General features: G+C 36.7%; 1 long non-coding RNA gene across 1 annotated transcript; it reads right to left on the bottom strand.

The window, feature by feature from the left end:
* Positions 1 to 2,430: 2,430 nt before the first annotated feature.
* LOC108642147 lies at positions 2,431 to 20,466 on the bottom strand. Its single transcript, XR_001922492.1, has 3 exons — positions 20,303 to 20,466; positions 5,336 to 5,468; positions 2,431 to 2,601 (listed from the first exon to the last, which is right to left on the bottom strand). It is a non-coding gene; the product is annotated as an uncharacterized LOC108642147 (long non-coding RNA).
* Positions 20,467 to 21,053: the final 587 nt, after the last annotated feature.

The following is a 21,053-nucleotide window of genomic DNA, read 5'->3' as shown; positions in this document are numbered from 1 at the left end:
TTTTGAAATACTCCATAAATATTAGAGCACGTATTTTCAGGTCTCCTCCAAGAAAAATATATGCTTCCATTATTGTACAGAAAAGAAACCCAAGTTAGATATGGTTTACAAACAAGACTTTCTCATCAGAAGTTTTGTGACAGAAAGTGAAGAACTTAAAACTACTGAATTATAGCTGCTTAACTGTAAAACTATTCATCTGTCTGCTTTTGTTCTGAAGAGTCAATCTAAATGCTGTATTTGTCTATGAGTTTCTGGGTGCCAGAATCTACTAAACAAATTCTATCAGGTTTCCATAGATGAAAGAGATTGAGATGAAACAGCTTCTCACACACAATCTGGTCTCTTTGATTACATTTACAGGCCCTCCAGTCATTCCACAACCCCACCAGTCTTTTACTACAGCTTTCAAGCTGTGACAATTTAGATAAGTGAGACATTAAATAGCTCATTATAAGTCCACTTCTGCACCACAGGAATTGATGGCAGCATTGCCATAGACTTCAATGGGAGCTGGATTACAGTTCAAAACACATCACGTACACATTCATCAGAAACATTTTAAAATTCAGAGACTTTCGAAACTTCTTCAAATCAGTTATACTGAACCAGTTTTATCTACATCAGGAAGAGGTGGCAGGACAGTTTTGTAGAATACTACAAAAAGCCATTGAAATGCAGCTTTTCTTGTTCTGCCATATTCATCCAAATCTCTTGCTATGACTTATGTGACAACCAATCGTCAGGAAGTGAAATGCCATTTCCAACAAACATAACATAATAGAATAAAAAGATCAGGGACAAACAACTTAAAAATCATCTTCTGAGACAGGCAAAATATTTATCTGCTTGAAACTGATCTGCTTTGAAGCAGCTACCACAATGCTCATAATTCAACCTCATAAGGTTCCAGCTTATAAGAAATCACACAGGTAATTTAGTTTACAACATAGTCCTGTATAGTCAGAATGAGACATATTCCAAGTGGGTATGCATTTCCTTCTCTCTTACATGAGACCAAAGAGGCAAAGTGTAACCAGCCTCACAAATTCAGTATTTTTCAGACTGTTTCTGTTGTCCCAGCAACCAGAAACTGCTGAGAAATCTCCCTGTGAAAAATAATTAAATAGCAGTAATACTGAATATCTATAAAATTATTCAGAGATGAGATTACCTTTTATCTTCATTCATCACCTATGACAAACATAAACATATCAATCTAGCCACTCAGCATCATGTCTCTTAGGTAAAGACAGAAAATCCAAAGATGTAGTAATCTTTCCACAAGTCTTGCTGACAATATTTTTGAGATTCATTACCATTGAAAATCCCCTTAAAAAGGTATTAATAAAATACCATACCAGTGTAATGGCAATATAGCTCCTTTCCTCAGCGTTCCCAAAGGGCATGGAGCAGTATGGGTGTGACACAAGGCAGTAGACAACTCTTCAGTGACCCAGATAAAGAGGAAAGTTGATGTCCCTCTTCCTTGAAAATCCCATCCTGCACAGAAAGGAGAAAGGTACTCATCAAGTTCCCTGTAGATAATTATAGGAGCAAGATTTACAGGTCCAATTTTTAATTTTTTTTTCCCTAAAAATGCAGTAGTGAAGTCATGGACATTAAAAATACGTGCTTTTTTTTTTTTTCATTTGGAGAAGTGTGTGTTTTAAAATTCTTCCCTCTGTTGCTACAGATCTTTGTTGCATTAAGAGAAGTGTCAATGGTGGAAGAGGCTACTGTTTCCTAGATGATTGTCTCTTACCCTTTTTTACTGTAATTTAGTCATCTTTTCTTCAAAACTACTTTTTGCACATGCTACAGGGTATTTCAAAGGTCAGAAATTAGTATTTTGGGACTCTACATTTCTTTTCTTTTTTGATTATTCATTTTTTTGTGTCCACAGAGTTTTTTCGCTTTTCCAGATAAGACATTCAGAAGGGTAGTTTACTATGTTCAGCAGATTGTCTCCATTTAACAATCCCCTGGTGATATCTAGAGCTCAGTTACCATATCATCTTAGAGGTACAATTCTTTCTAGATAACAAAAAGGAGTTACCTCAAAATAACATGCCTAGAGTGATGGAAATTGCAGCCATGCCTTAACACCAGTTTGAGGAATAGTACAATATTTTTAAGAAACTGCTTGCCAGCTGAGGTCTTAATACCTTAGTTTTCACTACTTAGGAATATCCTAATCTAGAACTCATTTGTTTAAACACACAAAATGGAGAGTTCTTGTAGTGATACATGACAGTGATTAAATGGTCACTTTAAATGCTGATTTTCTTTTAAAATGTATAGCCTTAATGAATCAAACATCAGCTATTTCTTTACAATTATATTTTAGTAAGCCCCATATTAATAATGCAGCACTCCACTCACTTTACAGAGCTGATCTTATGTGGATCATATAGAATAGCACAGCAAACTCATGTACATTGTTGGCATCAGCAGCCATTGAACCAGCATCATCTGAATCCCATACTGCAGTTGTACAGAAACGGTACCAGTTGCCCCACAGATTTTTGGAAATGACATCCAGAATATCTTCTCAGATAGCACTGTACTTTCCCGTGTCACCTTGATTGAGGAAAATTCCTGCAAAAGGAATTAAGGTTGAACAATCATGACTATAATTCCAGGTCTTTTCTTTGTATTTAAGGATCATATTACTGTATACTTCAACTTTTTAAGTTCAACTGCGTTTTGGCCTAGTAAACGAAGTAGATTAAAATAAAAGTATATAGTGCACTTAGATTCTGATCAGTAGCTTGCAAAATATTTAATTTCTTGAATGAAATAGGGCCAAGGAACTCAGACAAATAGTACCTCCCCCATGTCAAACCTTTAAGACCATGGGTAGTCAATGTTTTATTCTCTGTTTCCAGCTACTGCTCATGACCATGAGCTGTGGTGTTGATAAGAACCACTCTTACAGAACTCCAGATACCAGAGCAGAAGTAGATACTAATATATGGATGGACAAAATCAACATTCAAGGATTATTTCAAAGGCAATTTGAGTTCTGAGAAAATGAAAATAATCAGGTATGTTCACAAATTAAGTTGATCATATTTTAAATATAGCAGTCCTCCACTAAACTGCTTTTTTTCAAGTTTTCATTTAACTATTCATGGTATCATTTTATAATGGGTTTGTTCATGAAAGCTTTGTGTATAACAATATTTTCAGGGATCAGAGTGTGGAGGGGAATTAAACCCACATTCAGGTGTGTGCACTTATGGTGAACAGAAGGGTTTAACTTTATATAAAGAGTATTCTATTTTACACAAACATTTAGCCTCCAATATGTTCTCTTTTTCAGAAGATTATTAAGCACATATTGCATTAGATCTGAGATCTAATCAGTTACTGTTCTCAGTGACAGAAAGGCTAGTATTTTCCTCAAGCCAAAAGAAACTCAGCTTCCAAAACAAAAACTACTACTTCTTCTCAGCCAAAATAGCACTAAAATACTGAACCATGTGATATTTCTTTGAAATACTAATTCAAATTATCTTCAGAATACAGTTCCTTGAAAAGAATTTCACAAAATCAATGAGTAGGTGTGAAATTTTGAAATTTGTTTTTCATCTCTTGCTTCATATGGGGCTAAGTGCTAAGGTTACAGGTCAAGCAGCATTTGATTAGACTAGTTGTGGATATACTAGGATGTTAACAATAGTTAGGAGTGGGAATTATTACTCCTTTTCAATTTCATATCTTGAAAGTAATAATAGGGCATCCTTGGAATCAATGTTTAGAAAATAACTAAATTAGCCATAAAAAAATATAGAGGAAAATTGACATTAGGCATTGGAAAAAGATACCACCATTCTCAACAGTAACCTAGTGTCAAATATAACTTACCTTTTATTCACAGGTTTAAAACTGTAAACTAAACCCTCAAATGCAGCACTTTCTAGTAGCAATATATAGTGACACTTCACATTCCCATGGTATTTCAGAATGTCAGGGCATTGAAATGCTCAGAAATGCCTTCATGTAATCTGTTTTTGCTATATAATATTATGGCTCTCTAGTGACTAGCCATTATTTCAAGACTACAGGGTTCATACTGCAGTATAGCCAAGGGCCAAATCTAGACTTAGGGACAGTGGAAGGTGATGAACTAAATGTGCAAAAGATCTTAAAAGACTGCTTTTAAGTCATTCTGTAAAGATTGTCTCTTTACACTAGTATACTTTTTTTTACATGAAAAGGTTCTTTTAAAAAGTAAAAGCCCAATAGACAAGCAGTTCATGCTAGTAAACTACAGAATCATTAAGGTGGAAAAGACCCTTAAGATCATTGAGTTCAACCACTGATCTACCACTTCCAGGTCCACCGCTAAACTATGTCCCTAAGCACCACATCTACACATTTTTTGAACACTTCCAGAGATGATGAGTCAACCAGTTCCCTGAACAGCCTATTCCAATACTTGATGATCCTTTCAGTGAAGTTTTTCCTAACATCCAATCTAAACCTCCTGTAGAGCAACTTGAGCCCGTTTCCTCTTGCCCTTTCACTTGTTACCTGGGAGAAGTGACTAACTCCCACCTGGCTACAACCTCCTGTCAGGTAGTTGTAGAGAGGGGTAAGATCCCCTCTTGAGCTTCCTTTTCTCCAGGCTAAACAACCCCAGCTCTCTCAGCTGCTCCTCATAAGACTCGTGCTCCAGACTCTTCATAAGCTTTGTTGCCCTACTCTGGACATGAAATAGGAGACTTTTAACAACTGGCCTTTCTGCTTACAGACGCCCTCAAAAAAGAGCACTGGGCCAACCCTATCCTAAAATCACCCAGGGAGTTTAACCTATGTGATAAATTCACTCTTGAATATTAATATTGAATTTGTCATACCTTTACCTCTAGTCACACAGGTTAAATCATGTAAAATGTTAACTTGTAAGATGCAAAATAAATCTGGGAATAACCTAATTTCTGTAATAACATTTAAACTTTTAAATGTGACACTGCAGGTAGCATAAACCTCACTGTAGCTCTATAATTTGGCCTACTGTTTGAGTTTAAAGAAATTCAGCAGAATGAACTCAACTGATTTGATGCACACTAAGAAGTCCTGGGACAATCTATGAAATTGGTGACTATGAACTTTATTCTCTAGAGACTGTCAATCTTCCTTAATAATTCCCAGGAGACTAAAAGATGCAAATGTAATTGTTTCCATTAGGTTTGTCTGAACACATTTGCATTAACTCACATTTCTCTTTGTTACTGCAAACTGTGAAAGCAGGCTCTGTGAGCACCCAGGGATTTTTATCAGTCATTTTCCCTGAATGAACTTGGTTCTGTCCAAAAGTGCCAACCTGCAGCACTGCAACTCCTGCATTCTTCTTGTAGGCTTCTTTTAAGTCCTTTCACCCCACTGCTGGATTTTCATTGATGTTGCTTTCTCTCATTGTCTGTCTTTATGGGAATGTGATCATAGATACACAGATTCTAGAAAAAACAAAACAACTCTTCCAGAAAAAGACCACAGCTCTTCTACCTGCCAAGACGTTTGTTACTATATATGAGAGAGGCCTTAACTCCAGACACCCTACATTATACTCTAATGCTACCATCCTGCATATGTAAGGAACTTATTTGTTACTTTTTAAGGGGAAGGGGTGTTGGGGGTCGACATTGTGTCATTGCCAAATATGAAACAAAAGCCACTGTAAAGTTCAGAAAACGTAGGAAAAGTTTGTGATAAATGAACCGTCCTCACTTTCAATAGTTTATTTTCAACCCCACTTAAGAGAAAGAAACTGACCTGAATTAATGAGAAATTTGAGAAAGAGAAGCTTTATGGAAGTTCCTGCCATATCGATCAACTTTTGTATGAGCTTTTATTTTAAGTGAGCTGGAATCGCTTTGTTAAAACAACAATTTAACTAGTCAGACAAGAGCATCAGGAAAGAAAGCAGTGGAAGAAGAAGTTCAAAGAAAAAGAACGTGACATATGGACTTCTTTTCATTTGACCTGGAACTGTAAGCAAATGGCCAATATTAGAGTCTCTGGTGAGACATCATGGTCTTTCTGTTTAAATAAAACAGAATATTATATTTTTAATATTTTCTGAAATATTTAATACATATTTAAAGGCTTTATTTGATTTTTTTGGTGATGGAAATATTCAGAGGTAAGCCTCAAATGTTATTTTTAAGTCTTGTCAGGCAATTTGGTTACTCTTGTAAAAGAAATACACATTATTTTAGAGCCCAGAGTTTTACTGGCCACATCCCCTCCCCAGTGCTTGAGCACATAGCCTGACCACAGCCCAGCTGCATGCCAGGATACTTATGAACATGGACTTCAGTTTCCCACAGCAGAAAATCCATGTGAAAGAGCAGCAAGCTTCTGCACAGTCCCCCCCCTTTCCAGGTTCATCAGGGAATGAGGACTGAGCATTACTGTACCAATTGTACCTAAGTACAGACACAGCCATTTTCCTCAAGCTGCCTAAAGCAAAGGCAGAGATACCAACACTGTGGCACAAACTACATTTAGAACAGTTCAAAACTGAATCAGAAACTTAAAACATAAGTTGATGAATGACTACTACTTAGTACAGGTTTAAGCTCTGGCTCAATTTTAGGTAAAATTTCCATAGTTAGCTACATTAGAGAATGCACATTTTGGAAAAAACTGCAGAAGACATCTGGCCTTGAAATGCTGAATATGTTTTGCTTATATAGTTTAAAGCCTCATTTTGACATTAATTTTCTTCAACCAACACTTTTGGTAAAACAAGTGACACAGCATCTTATTTCTTACAGATACTTGGGCAGCATACTTCACTGGAAGGACGAAAGTATATTGCCAAGTATTATACCTTCTGAAACAAATCCCTTTTGGGCAGTAGAAATGCCAAATTGTAGCAACAGACAAAAAAGAAAAAAAAAAGTTTAGGTTTACATATTTGTCTGTGTGCATGCATAGAGACACATAAAAAAGACTGAATCAGTTTAGGGGCAAGCATTGTGGTGTTTTGCTACATTCAAATGTCAGTTTACCACTTTCCAAGGCTAAAAATTTCTCAGGCATAATTTTCAAATAATCTCTAAGGACTTGAGAATTTCGCACAGCCTTGGTTGTATTTGAAGTACTCTATCTATTAAAGCTGCAGTTAACTCTAAAGCATGTAAGTGCCAGAACAACAAAACATTCAGTTTACCGTTCAATTTGAATGATTATCAAATTTCCACAACAACAAAAAAACTCAGAGGCTGATTGAGCTGTTAGAGCCATTTTAAGGTGATGCAAGTTCACTAATCTACTCTGATGTCAATGGAAGCTGATGCAGGCACCTTGGGCTGGAAAAGATGAGGCATTGGCTGCAGGAATGATATGTCACTGTTATGGAATCATCATATTACAACAAGCATGTGAAGATAAAATAATTACTAAAAAAGTTTTGATTTTCCCACCACCATCAAATATGATAATTAATCTTTTTTGACTATGTCTAATAGAGCATATGCCATTTGGCATACTGCTGTAAATGGCAATGAGCCATGTCTATAGAGATTTATTCTTTCCAAAGTCTCCAAAAAACACTCGAAGCTTGACAGATAAGATGATGACGATAATAAACCATTTATCAAATTGAAATGCAGTCACCTCTAGGGTGAGCAGCAATATTATTATTTTCTCCTGTGAATGCTCCATTGTACCCCTTAGAGATTAGCATTATCTGATTGGACCTCGGCTATAAAATTGCTTGAAGATCCCTTCCAACAGCTGGAAGAATTTCTTCTGATTTATGGTGACTGAAAACAAAGGTATAAATGCTGCTTTGAATCTGAGTGTCTGCATTGAAAATAACAGAGATTTTCAGTATAGCAAGATACTGCACCAGGAATGTAACTTTGTGTCTGCAAGGCAAGGTCCTATCTCTCAATTACAATACTAACACTGAAAAAGCTGCTGACCAGTCTCATCAGATCTCTTGAAAGCTTTTCTTAACCTTGTTAAATGAACTTCTAAATTAAATTGTCTCCACTTCAAAATGAGATAATGATCTCTTGCCTTACAGAGTCTACTCAGGTTTTGTTTTGCTGTTATTTTTTATTATTATTATTATTATTTTAAAATAAAATGATGCCCATTGCATGTAGTTTTTTTAAACCTTCTTGTGAAGTTTAAAGAAGTTAGTAGGGAATTGGGGAAAAATATTTAATTGCTTAATTTCTTAATATTAAAAAAAAAAATCTATTCCTTCTAGGAGTAGACAGCATAAAGCATTACTTCAAACATATTAATTAAGACATATCTCACCTCACACAAGGCCTGATAGTCAAAGGGACTTTACATCATATATATAAAAAAAAGTAGAGTAAATCTTGATAATAGCTGTTTTTACTTCACAAAAAAAACTTATCTTTTTGAACTGTTGTTATTAGAGGAGACGTGTCATCCTCCCCTTATTTATTGCATTTATTAGTACATTAGCATGTTGATACCACATGTTGGACTGTTAAAGAAAAGTACATTTGTAAGAGCAATAGATCGTTCATCAATTCCTGAAAATCTAAGCTGACTGTTCCATTTTAAACCAAGGAAGTTAGCATGATAACTAGTCACTGTTTATTCTAAATAATATTTCAGCAGGAACAAATGTTACTAACTCTATTGTCATTCTTTTAATTTAGTAACAGAAATTTAAAATAATCCAATAATATTTGTCTAGATGTAAGACCTAAATGCAGTAGAACACATCAGCAAGCAACATTTCACTGAAATACTTGTGCACTTTACTCATTTTAACTCATGACCACTCACCCCTACTATGACACTCAACCGTGGGAGAACAAATACGTGGAGGAGAATGTCATCACTTTCCCCCAGTAGACATCACTTGCCACATCCCTTTTAGTCCAAGAGTTCCATTAATAACTCAAGTTTTAAAGTAATTCAACTCTAAGATTTAAAACTAGACAGTCTTTTTTTATTGCCTAACTGCTTTCAGCCAGCCTGTTGAAAAGCCAGATTACTAGCATAATGCAATGAAACCATTTAACAGATGTGCCTGCAAGACACAATCAGGGTTAGTGCTAAATGCTGTACAGAATGGCTAAAATGCCACACTCCTTCCCACAAAGGGCACAAGTCTTCACTTCCTTTTTCTCCACTAAAAAAATTTTGCTGAGTTACTTATACAACATGCAATCAATTATGCTCGTTATGCCCAAAACACTAATATTTTGCATATTTTAATGCTTTCTATGTATTATAATTTTCTGCAAATTAATACATTAATACAAGCTGGATACGCTGACACATCCCTGGATATCAAGTAACAAGTGCAATAAAAAAAACAACTAATCTCTCTCCTCAGATGTGCTATTCATTGCTTGAAACTACATAATTGCCAAGTTAAGGTCCAGATTTTATCTGGGTCAGATTCATTTGATCTAAAAATAAAATTCTGTTCCCTGAAAGCATTCCAACTAGTGCATGCATTCCCTTAAGCCCATAAAATAAGAATAATATCAGCATCAGAGATATTAAAACATGAATTTAGAAATGGAACATTGAAAGGATTCAGGTTGTTTGGGTTTGGGTTATAAATTCTACAAACGTAATTCCAACTGCTTCCTTTACTACAGTATTACTGTAGTGGATATCTCTCCTTAGAAATAGAGTCAGCTTTCATTCAGTTTTAGTGGGAACATTAATGCTGTAATTTCTTACCACTTTGCAGCTTTGAAGGATGACAGAAATTAAATACAGAGGCAATTATTTTAGTTTCGACTAGAATATCAGTTTTCTTTTATGGGCATTTTAAAATTTCCAGTCTGATATATTCAGAAATTTCTTGTCAACTCTTTTTTATACTGCCAGTGCTAACCACATGCTTCTTGGTGATTGCTTTTTTTGTGCAATCTTTATGGTTTACCTACTCTGGTGAAGAAGGTACCTACTAAAGTTTCCGTTTGCCTCTCCTCCATATAAGCTCCAAACTTCGCACTTCATTCCATTCTTTTCTTGTCCATTACAACATTAGGAATCACTCTACAACACAGGAAGAGCTTTTTGGTGGTGAGAGCAAGCCTCAGACACTGAGTGTGGGTGCCCTTCCTCTCCACCAGCATCTTCTCTTCCCTCGAGTGGCTTCCTTCCTACGTCATTTGTGAAAGGGTAAAACAGATGGGAAATGCTACTGAGGAGATGGTAAAATGTAGATGTAGTAACTGGAAAGTGCTCAGATAACCTAGCCAATTAAAACCTATCAGTCAGAAGTCAGCTATACCATAATACTCTGCCTGAGGGAGCGTATGATCCCACTTCTTCCAGAAATGTTGCCTGCAAAGGTCCAGACTTCTGTCAAAGTCTTCTCTCACATATTTTTCAACTTTCATACTATGTAATTTGCACAGGTGATAAATGATAAAATGCCAGTTGTGTAGGAAGGCAGACTGGCAACAAGCTCTATTTTATGAAATAAATAAACATCAAGGGCTTCCAAGCTTTTTATCTTAAATCATTACCTGAACCAGCAGCATTAGATCAAAGCAGAAGAATAGCTGGATTTGAGCTGGTGGAAACAAACTAAAAAAAATTACAAAGTCCACTCACACTGTAGCCCATCAGTGTTGTGTTCACAGAAATAACTGTGACTGTCAAATATTTTTTCTGCTTTAGGCTTCTTCTGGCAAGCCTCAATAATAATAGCTGCTCGAACCAGAGAGAAAAAAAAAGCAGGGGTAGACATATCATTACTATGGTGGTTCCATTTAACTTGAAACAGTTTATGGCATTAATTCAACACAAAAATAGATTTAAGAGCTTATCTTCCCATCTCTTGCAAGGCAACAATAATTTTCAAGCTACATGATCTTCCTTTGTTATAGTGAGGAAGGAAGTATACATAGGTTCTTTACCATATGAGACAAGAAAAGTCAGTTACAGAACTCAATAAAATCTTTTCCGCATTTAGCTACTATTTCTCTGAGTAAGATGCTGTTTTTTCCTACTAATAAGGAGCTGCACTTTATGTGATGAAAAAAATAATCCTTGATAAAGGTCATTCTCTGTGTATTGTCTATAATTTCCCTTCTAAATTTCCACAGTGCTTTAATCTTACCACACTAGGTAGGAAATAATTCAGTGACACATACCACAGACACCCCAAGAAGAAAGAAAAACATTTGAAGGTCTGCTATGTCAGTACCTTTTACATCTAAAAATGACAATTCTCCCTTTCTACTTCCACACATTTTGTTGCTTTCCATAATTTACTTCTCAGGTTATTCATTATCAGCTTTACTTGGTGTTCTTTTGATGTGATACCACAGTTTGTACTTTAGTTTCTCATTAGCTCCTTTTGAAAACACAGGTGATAACCACTAGAAACTTCACCATCCAACTGCCTTCTCCCTCTTCTTGCTAGAGTTATTTCCAGTTTAATAGCACCTTTACAAAGTGATAAGTAGTAGTTGAAGTTTAAATGTGTTTGTACATAACTTCAAGGTGGGGAGGAGGGGAAAAAAAGACGAGAATGTCTGCTCAGTCACCAAGGATCTGCTGAAATCAATCTGGTAGAAATAAACACCTCTTTCTGAAGGAACCTGAACCAAACATCATCTATGCATGTGCCAAATGCAAATCTATTTTTTTTTCTCCTCTTGAAGGTATGAAAAGCTTTCGGTGCAAGCATTACAAGAAGTAAAGAGAGCAAAGCAATTAAGCACGGGGTCTAGAAGTCTTTCTGAACAATGACACTCACATTACTGTTTTAGTGTCAAAGCTGATCAAAGAGAAAAGTCAAGCAGGAACAAGACAGCACAAGCCTCCCTTGCTTGAACTGAGGTGAATACAGAGATGTCAATGCCCACTCTTTGCTTTAGCTAGATGGAAGCCCCACTACTCTACTCTCATGTGACAGCCCACCAGGAGTGCTGCATCCATCTTTGGGGACCCCAGTACAGGAAGGACATTGACCTGTTGAAGCCTCTCCTATGAGGAAAGGCTGCGAGAATTGGGATTGTTCAGCCTGGAGAAGAGAAGGCTTTATGGTGACCCAATTGCAGCCTTCCAGTACCTAAAGGGGGCCTACAAGAAAGATGGAGAAGGACTTTTTACAAGGGCATGTAGTGTCAGGACAAGAGGGAATGGCTTTAAGCTGAAAGAGGGCAGGTTTAGATTAGATATTAGGAAAAAATTCTTTAATGTGAGAGTGATGAGGCATTGGAACAGGTTTCCCAGAGAACTTGTGGATGGATACCCCATTACTGGAAGTGCTCAAGACCAGGTTGGATGGGTCTCTGAGCAACATGGTCTAGTGGAAGGCGGGCGGGATGAAACTAGATGATCTCTAAGGTCTCTTCCAGCCCGAGCCATTCTATGATTCTGTGAATAGGCACTGCCTTGTTCATTGCATCTCCAGTTACTGGTGCCCAGTCTGAAAAGCTGGGGATAGAACCTCCAATACCCACTGTGTCATTTATTTGATAAGGTATTCTTGTGTTGACTAACAGGAGTTAAGAAATGGTGGGGGAGTGAAAGGGGGTGGTGAGAGTGGATAAAAGGGGGTTGAGGTTTGTTGGTTTTAATGGAGTGATAGTTTTCTTCAGCAATAGAAAGAAAACATGGTCACATTAACATTATCTTTTTAACAACTTGGTTCAGCTACTGTACGATAGCCTTCCTTGTTTAACAGAGAGAAGTGCAAGGCTGCTAGCACAATTATGCATTTTGAATAGGGCTCTTGAGTGTGCAAAAAGCTTCCACTTTATAAACATCTGAATATTCTTATCAGGTAACTTTAAGTGTTGTTTTATTTTCTATCCTCCCTTCTCTTTTTCACTTATGCCCTCTGCTTAGGACCTCCATCAGTGCAGTTTCTGCAGTTTCATTCTGTTTCCCTACTCAGTAGAATTGTGCTGTTATCTTAATTCTGACTTCTTAATTCATTAACTCATTGTCTTTTACCCTTTATTGCCTTTCATTTTTTTTCAAGGCTATTAAGATTAGATTTAATTTTCTTTGATTTCCTGGGGTTTTTTGATCTTTAGAGTTTATCAGCTCCAATATTTTTTCCTTAGTATTTCTCCAACCCCGTGTTATAAATTGCCATCCACTTGTCTATCTTCTACCTAAACAATTTCAGACAATGATAACATTATATATATTTTTACAGGCTTGTCTCATTCCTTTGAAATGTTGACTAATGGTTGTTACTCCTTCAATTTTCAGTCTTTTTAAGACAGCTGAACTTTTGCAGCAGGGTAAGTCTGAGTATTTTAAGCAAGTCTTCAGCAGTTCCAAATTTTGTCTCAGTAAATGTATACATTATCTGAGAATTGCCAGCATGGTCTGGTTCTGATTTTTTTTTTTTCTTTCTCTATTATTTGGACAAATTTATAATTAAGGTTTCATAAATGAAATTGTCTCCAACCTACTTCCCCACTAGCTGTACTACCTGTTCTGGCTCTTTTATTTTCAGGCAGTTGAAATCGAATTATGTCCTGAAGGTATCTTTCTGTATCTTCTGTAAAGCTTTTCCTATTACTGTGGCAGCACCAAAAGGCACAGCTTCATTATGCCAATACCTTACAGACAAAATAGGAGACAATCCTGGGCTGGTAAATTTATTCTCCAAATAGACAAGAAGAGCAGGAAGAAAAGTATGGACCGTGCTTGGTAAAAAAACCCAGTCATATCCAGCAAGTGATACAACTTGCTTAGTCCAGGGACACTTTTAGATGGGGTAGGAATTGCCTGCAAGATGGCAAGGCAAAGAATGGCAAAGGAAATGCTCAGCAGTTCATTTGGTGCAGAGTGTGGATCAGCACATTGGTCAGAGTGGAAACTGCAGAAAGAAAGCTTGAGCAATTTCACACTGGCTCATAAGCAGGAGCAGATCAGAGTGGAAAAAAACAGTTTTGTGAGGATCTTTTGTTGTCAAAGGCAAATTCCCACTTCTCAGTTGAAGGTACAGTGATAAATAACAGCTGCAGCTGGATATCATGTCTGCCTCTTCAGATCACACTGAAAACATGAAGAATAAAGTAGGAAAAATCAGATGACGTTTTGGCTTTGCATCCAACATTGGCCTCTGTCAGAAGCAGAGTGTCCATGTAGGTGGATCTCTGGGTTTTACTTTCCTGTCTCATCAAGAAAGTAGCTCAGAAGATATATCTCCCCAATATCTAATTTTCGTGTTCTTCCTTCTTTCTCCCCTCCTTACTAAATCAAGAAATAGCAATGCCAGGGAGTGACACTGTATTTGAGATTCCTCAAAAAATAAATTTGACAAGAGAGCTTGTTTGAAAACATAAGCTGGTCTAGATAAGAGAATTCTTCTGGTAGATTTACTCCAGCTAAGAGAAACCTTCTAGTAAAATACCAATCTGACATGTAACAAATTAAATAGGTTAAATGTTTACCATGTGCTAAGTAAATAAGATCATACTAAGTTAAAGAACTTTGCTTGTTCTTTGAAGCATTCAAGTTAGTGGTCATATCAGGATGACTAAAATATCTCATTGAATCCTTTACATTAAACTGGAAGTTTGTATTTTATATATGGTTTATGTAGAGAAGAGATTGTTTACCACTAGAACTGTGAAAAAAATCAAGTGTTTTTAAAGATAAAAGAGCTCTTTTCTCAAAGTAATATCCTGTAGGTGTCCCTACAGAACTCCTTCTCAACATCATTTCAGATACACATATACTAATGTATATATTTGTTGAATTACAGAAGCAGTCCAACAATGATGAAGACAGAATGTCAGGTCCAGCAAATCATTTCGATCCACAATGGCAAAGATTTTTCTCCACTATACCTAAACTACTTCGAAATTACATTCTGCCTTCATGACTTTTCTTGTTCAAACCTATAAGCTAAATTTTTCCTAATGTTTTGGTGACAAGTGTTTTCCAAGGCCTCTGAAAAGACTGTTAAAGTTTTCTTTAAGCAAAATTATTGTAACTTGATTTAGAAAATTTTTATACTATTTCCAGTTTTCAGAAGGAATATACAACTTTAAACATCATCTTTAAATTTTTGGATTTCTGGTAGGAGATATAATAATGAAAAACATGAGTGATTGCAACATCTTTTTTTTTCTTAAAAATAAAATAAAAAAAATCAAGCAGTTACTCATTTTCCCCTTAAGTTCACCTATCCAATTCTAACATATACATACTTCCTACCTGCAGGATTTGTTAAAATTTTCAAAAGGTGTCAACACTCTGGAATGAAAACGACACTAAACCACTGTTATGATCATGAAAGCTGTCAACAACAAATCTCCACTTATCTTTTGAAGTGACATCAGAGTTCATTTACAGACAGCTTATAGGAAAAGGATCTCTATCAAGATTGTTTGTGAAAGTAATGACTAAATATTTGTAAGTAACTTAATAGGTCTGAGGCCTGTAATTACTGTATGTTTAAACATGAGCACAGATTTAAGTAAAATAAGGGTTTAGGAAGTAGAATTTCCATTCTTCGTTACCTGAATCAGCTGATTTATGATACAAGAGTTTGTTTAAAGGTGTGTTTAAATCATACATTACAGAAGCATAATTTCTTTCTTAGGACAACTCCAGAGGACTTACTCACTCAAGCAGAAACTCTAATTTATTTTTTGTTCTAGACTTTGGATTGCATATGCTCTTCCCTTCTTGGCCAGAAAACACTATAGCTGGATCTCTCAGACACCGGCTGCTCAGGCTTGAAAGTCATCATCTACTCATTTGCTCTCAAACACTTCAGGAAGTTCAGGAAGGATGAACACCCTTCACGCTACTGGGTTTTCTCAGGGATCACATAACAGTTAAAGCAAGCAATCTGAAGATTTTTTTTTTTTTTTAATAAGTAGTCAACTCACTTTCATTACATAAAAATTGTTGTTAAAAAAAATAAATAAATAAAATAAGTAAATAAATAAATAAATAAATATGAGTAGTGAACCAAAAAGCTACCCGAGAAGCCTTGCCAATTTTTCATCATCATGCAGATTTCTTTAGGTTGCCACACACACACAAAGTCCTTGTGGAATTTTTTTGCCTTGTCTTTTCTCTCCCTTCTAAAATGACTGATATAAAAAAAAAAAATCCTCACTTTGTTTCCTCCAAATCTTGGCCCCATGACTGAAAGAAAATGTTACTTACAAAGACATAATGCAACAGACGTGTTGCCTTCTGTTCAATTCACTAATACCACTGACATTATGTCACAGTATCACTTGTGCTGAACGGCTTTAAGAAACAGTAAAATTACTATAAAAGCATCAAAACTAGCATTTATGCCCCTTTTCCTCGCCTGTTAAGTGACTGTTATTCAAGCTTCTAAAAAACCAAGTGTTGTGTCATGAAGCATTAGTTGCTAAGCATTATGCTGTAGAAAGAGTTCCTTTTTCCTGAATTTTGATGAAAGCAATCTACCATTCTGTTGTCCATCTAGAACACTCTCTAAATGGAAGAGGGTTGACTGTGAACCACATCTCTTCAGCATAGAGCCTTCAGGAACAACTGCCAGCCTAAAATACATGCCTGGAAATTGTTGGAGCAGCACTGAGTGAGGTCTGATCTGATTCCACAGATATTTTCTAATGCTCTAAAAGCTAACATCAGAAGAACAATACATAAGAGAGTCAAGTAATAAAATCTCATTAGATAAAGCATACTCCAGAAAATCCCTACACTGCCTTTATCTCTTATCCCCAGCTATACAGAATCATAGAACAGAACCACACAATTATGTTCAGGTACTACCCTTTCTGCTTTGAAAGAAAGATCAGACTACAGATTTTGTACCTAGACAAGTTTATTGAAAGATTAATGCAAGCTGTCTGCAACCATCATTACACTGATTGCTAATGGTGATCAAGTTTTAAGGTCAGATGATCAGTCTGCCCTCAGGGAAACTCGAGTTCCTTTGTTCTGTGCTCCTTCTAGATGCCTGCAGGTCAGTCTCACAGTAGAGAAAAGTGGTCTACACCCGTCAATGAGCATATGTCAAAGTAGAACATGTTTTCACTTTGAACACTCTCTTGTGTTTTCTGAGCACAGACTCATATTCATCAGTCATATCTAAAGAGCTGTTAGGAGTCCACTAGTGTCCACCATCAAATCAAAACTAGAACCAATGTCTCAGCTCCTCTGAAATCCAGTTGACCAGAAAACACTCAAGCCCTCCATTGGGATCCATTCATGGCCAGACATTAACAGTTCACTGGTACCAGGCCAATTTACCTTTATAAACGGTTTAGGATCACTGACAACTCAGCATTTCTTTCTTACCTACTTGATGTAAACAGCCCATGACCAATCACCTCCTATGTTTGTGTCTAGGGGTGTCTGAAGAAAAGCCACACATCACAGATATATCTCAGAGGTCTCTTTAGAAACAAGATCTTAGTCAGCCAATTGCAAGGCCCTCTATTTCACTCTGCCCTCAGGACTAGAACAGAGGCTGAAATACTTCCCAGAGTGTTGGTACTTCAACGCTGTCTACTTCCAGATTCTGATCTTTTTTTTTATCTGTTGATTTCACCTCCCGGCTCCGTACCTTGGAGTTTAATTAAGATCAATAGCAAATGATGTAGGATGTTACAGTTCTTTTACAGAAAATAAGTTGGAAAAGTTTGAGAAAAATCTATAGAAATTAAAAAGCAGCTTGTTTCTTGCTTCAATTGCCTTGTTTTGACAGCACCTCCGGCATTTGCAGGTTTAATTTCTCTTTCAAGCTAGAGGCATAAAGAAAAATGCCAAAGAAAAATATTTTGTCCAGACTCAGGTAGTAATTTTGAGGTAATTACAGTGCTGCATGTTCAGCCTGAAGTTTTCCAGGTAATTAGAGGTTTAGGTTATCTGCCATTCTGTAGTAGGTATTTCAATTCCAACTCATCTCTGTTAAAATACCCCCCCCCCAAACACATAGAGAACAACATTCCCTGGATCAGAGTAAAGAGATTTTTTTCATATAGCCTAGTACACCTATAGCTTTCCTAGAAATTCTGGTAAATAAACTAAACCAGTTCTTCTGACTTAGAGAATGTCTCCCTGTGATAAAGCATGGCATTAAGGTATTTCTGAGGCCATAGAAATCAGTTATTCTATTTATTTAATTTAGAATGTGACATCAGCACCAGATAGGCAGTGGCAGTTCATCTTATCGGGTGCTTCGACATTAACAACTGGTCTAGAAAGGCCAAGGTTAATTTTGTTCTGATGTGTTACAGCCCTAGGCTTCACCACATCACTGTTAACCAGCAGTCAGGTTTGCCTTAGGTCGCAGACACTAGAAGAAGAATATTTGCAGATCAGGGTAGCACAGACAATCACTTTTTTTTTTCGTTTTATATAGTACCATTCATTCAGCCAAAGTCCCTTGCTCAACCAAAATGAAGTACCCTGGCAGGTTTTGAGCTCTTTCAAATAAATGCTGTAAATAACACTGAAATAAACATTTTCAACTACAAGCATTTTGTTTTGAAAAATGATGACTAAATATTTCAACTATTTCAATTATTCAGTACTTAAAGCAAACCAGCTAAGCAGACACAAACTTGCACACTGCTTCAGAAAACTTAAATGTACTCCCCCTTTTAAAATAGCTGTTAAAAATTTCACCTAGACCTAAATGAGAACAATGTCAAAAAATGTATGGTTCACATACACCAATATAAATACACATATGTTATCAAGGCTACATATATAGCCTTGAATAGATGGAATCAAACCAGTAATTTTAGAAATTCAATTACTTATTGCAAAACAATAGAAATATTAGCAAACTTTAGCAACTGCCTTTTCCAGATCTATCCTAAACACTGAGAAAGCCAAAAAAAATATCTTAACCATTAACTATAGTAAAATCTACACTTTAGCTATGGATTAATTCTAGAGTGCTAATTATCATTTTCATACAGCACTTAGAGAAAGGAATATTGCTTAAAGGATTAATTTTTGCACCTTGCTAAAATGCTGAACTCGCTATCAAAGTATCACCAACACGACCAGCAGAAGATGCTAAAAAACCCCAGCAGTGCAGCAGTTACCCAGTTCAAATTCTCATTTTATCAAATTAAGAGCCTGGTGCTGCACCACTGATTTAATGAATACTTTCACCTCTCACACTAATGGCATCTTTTCAGCTTTCTGAAGAAACAATAATATATTATGGATTCGCAATCACGAAATGCATTGTGACTACAAATTCTATTTCATATATCTCTCCACATATAATTAAGATTCAAATTCCTTGCACCCTATTTGAGCTATAAGCAACCCTCCAAGGGTTTTTAAATGAGCTTTAATGATCGCTCCACATGAGGATTTTGAATACTAACACTATCAATAAAAATGGTTCTATAAAATATGCCATCTCCACAGATCTATTTCTCATAATATAATGTTATTGTTATCATTGTGAGGAGCTATATCATCCTATGAGCAGAGGTAGATAGGATAGTATCCATTAGAAAAAGCAAACATTATATTGAAAACAATTGCAAGGCTCATTAGTATTTTCTGCTAATACATCACTAAGGCTGGAGTCCAGCAGACTTTTCCTTGTTTACTTTGCCTTAAAAACGTTCACCCTGGGAGACACATATGAACATTCAAGTAATATGTACATAGCACTCTAGTGTGCCCATGCTCAAGGATAGCTACTCTATTTCCACCTACTGGCATATTGCCCACGAGAACTGAGAACTGTTCCCTACAGCGGTAACACCTGAGAAGCACCCACAGCACCTCACTGCTGTCACTTCTGTAACACTGCTCCCCTTCTCAGAAAAAAAAGAACCAACACGCAAACAAAATCCCAAACTCCTTACACAATGGCAGTTACACCACAGGCTAGCTGAATACCCTCGATTATTCACCTTATACCAACACTGTATTGCTTTCAGTCTTCTCTTTACAAAATGCAACAAATTATTTTAAGTGAAAGCTTGTGAAAACAAAAAAACGGATGCACATTGCAATAAACTTAGCTCACAGTTATAACAATTCAGGTCTAACCTTGGTCCTAACTCTACTTCTCCAAGAGGCAGCCAACACAGTCCTAGGCAGAGCTGCAAGGTAACAGAGGAAACCTTATGAAGTTCAACAAGGGCAAATGCAAGGCCCTGCAATCTGGGAAAGAAGTGCAAGACAAGTCAGGCACCATCTGCCTGAGGAGTAGTTCTGTGGAGAAATCCCTGGGGGCCGCCAAGATTTCCAAATCCCCTGGACAAACCCAGGCAGTGGGGTTTACTGACCACCTTGGGCTTCTCCAGTCATCCCAACATCCACACCCACCCACCCCTCAGGCTTCAGGGCTTACCACCCAGGAATTCCAGCCTTGGCAAAGGCTGCTGCATGCACTCCTCCTGCTGCAAAAGCCCTTCTTGGAGCGAGAGTCTGCAGACACCCCAGCCCCCAAGGGCCTCATGGCTGTCCTCCCCACACTGCATACAGCTGTGAGTTCTGTCACCCTGTTCAAGACCAAAATCAAATTTCTGAATGAAATTCATTCTGAGGAGAGGACCATCAGAGACCTCGGTAATTCCAATTTCATGATTAACATACTTCCCCTTCTTTCCCCCAAAATGATTTACAACAGAATTGACTAATGTGAGCAAGATTTTCACTAGCCTGGTGCTTTGCATTTTATCATCAAAAACAAAACTGATACAATGAATGTTTGATAATAAAATAGCATCCAAAAACATGAAATTCCCCAAAATGACCTTTATAAAACGTAAGGAAAACAGAAGTGAGTTACTTTGAACAAAGCATATTCTCATGTATTTAAGGTATTACAGAGATTGCCCTTCAAGGAGTAATTTACAGAAAACATATTGAAGTCTTGATTTAAAAACAATGTGCCAAATAAAATATGCAAGCATACAGTCTAAATAAGGCTTTTCAGCTTTTCTCTAGAAAAGGAAATTGTTCCCTGAAAGCACACTGGAGGCAAAGAACATGCCTTCACAACAATTTAAATTGTATTCCTTAGAAGATCTGTACCTCTAAAAAAGTCGTTTTGCTTTTTTGTGACTCTGTCATCATTAGCTTTTATACACTGGCTATCT

Source organism: Manacus vitellinus, unplaced genomic scaffold (genome assembly GCF_001715985.3).
Source record: "Manacus vitellinus isolate BGI_N305 unplaced genomic scaffold, ASM171598v3 scaffold_0_pilon, whole genome shotgun sequence".
Taxonomy (NCBI): Eukaryota; Metazoa; Chordata; class Aves; order Passeriformes; family Pipridae; genus Manacus; species Manacus vitellinus.
Note: the sequence above shows the minus strand (reverse complement) of the source record. Positions and strands in the feature narration are given on the sequence as shown.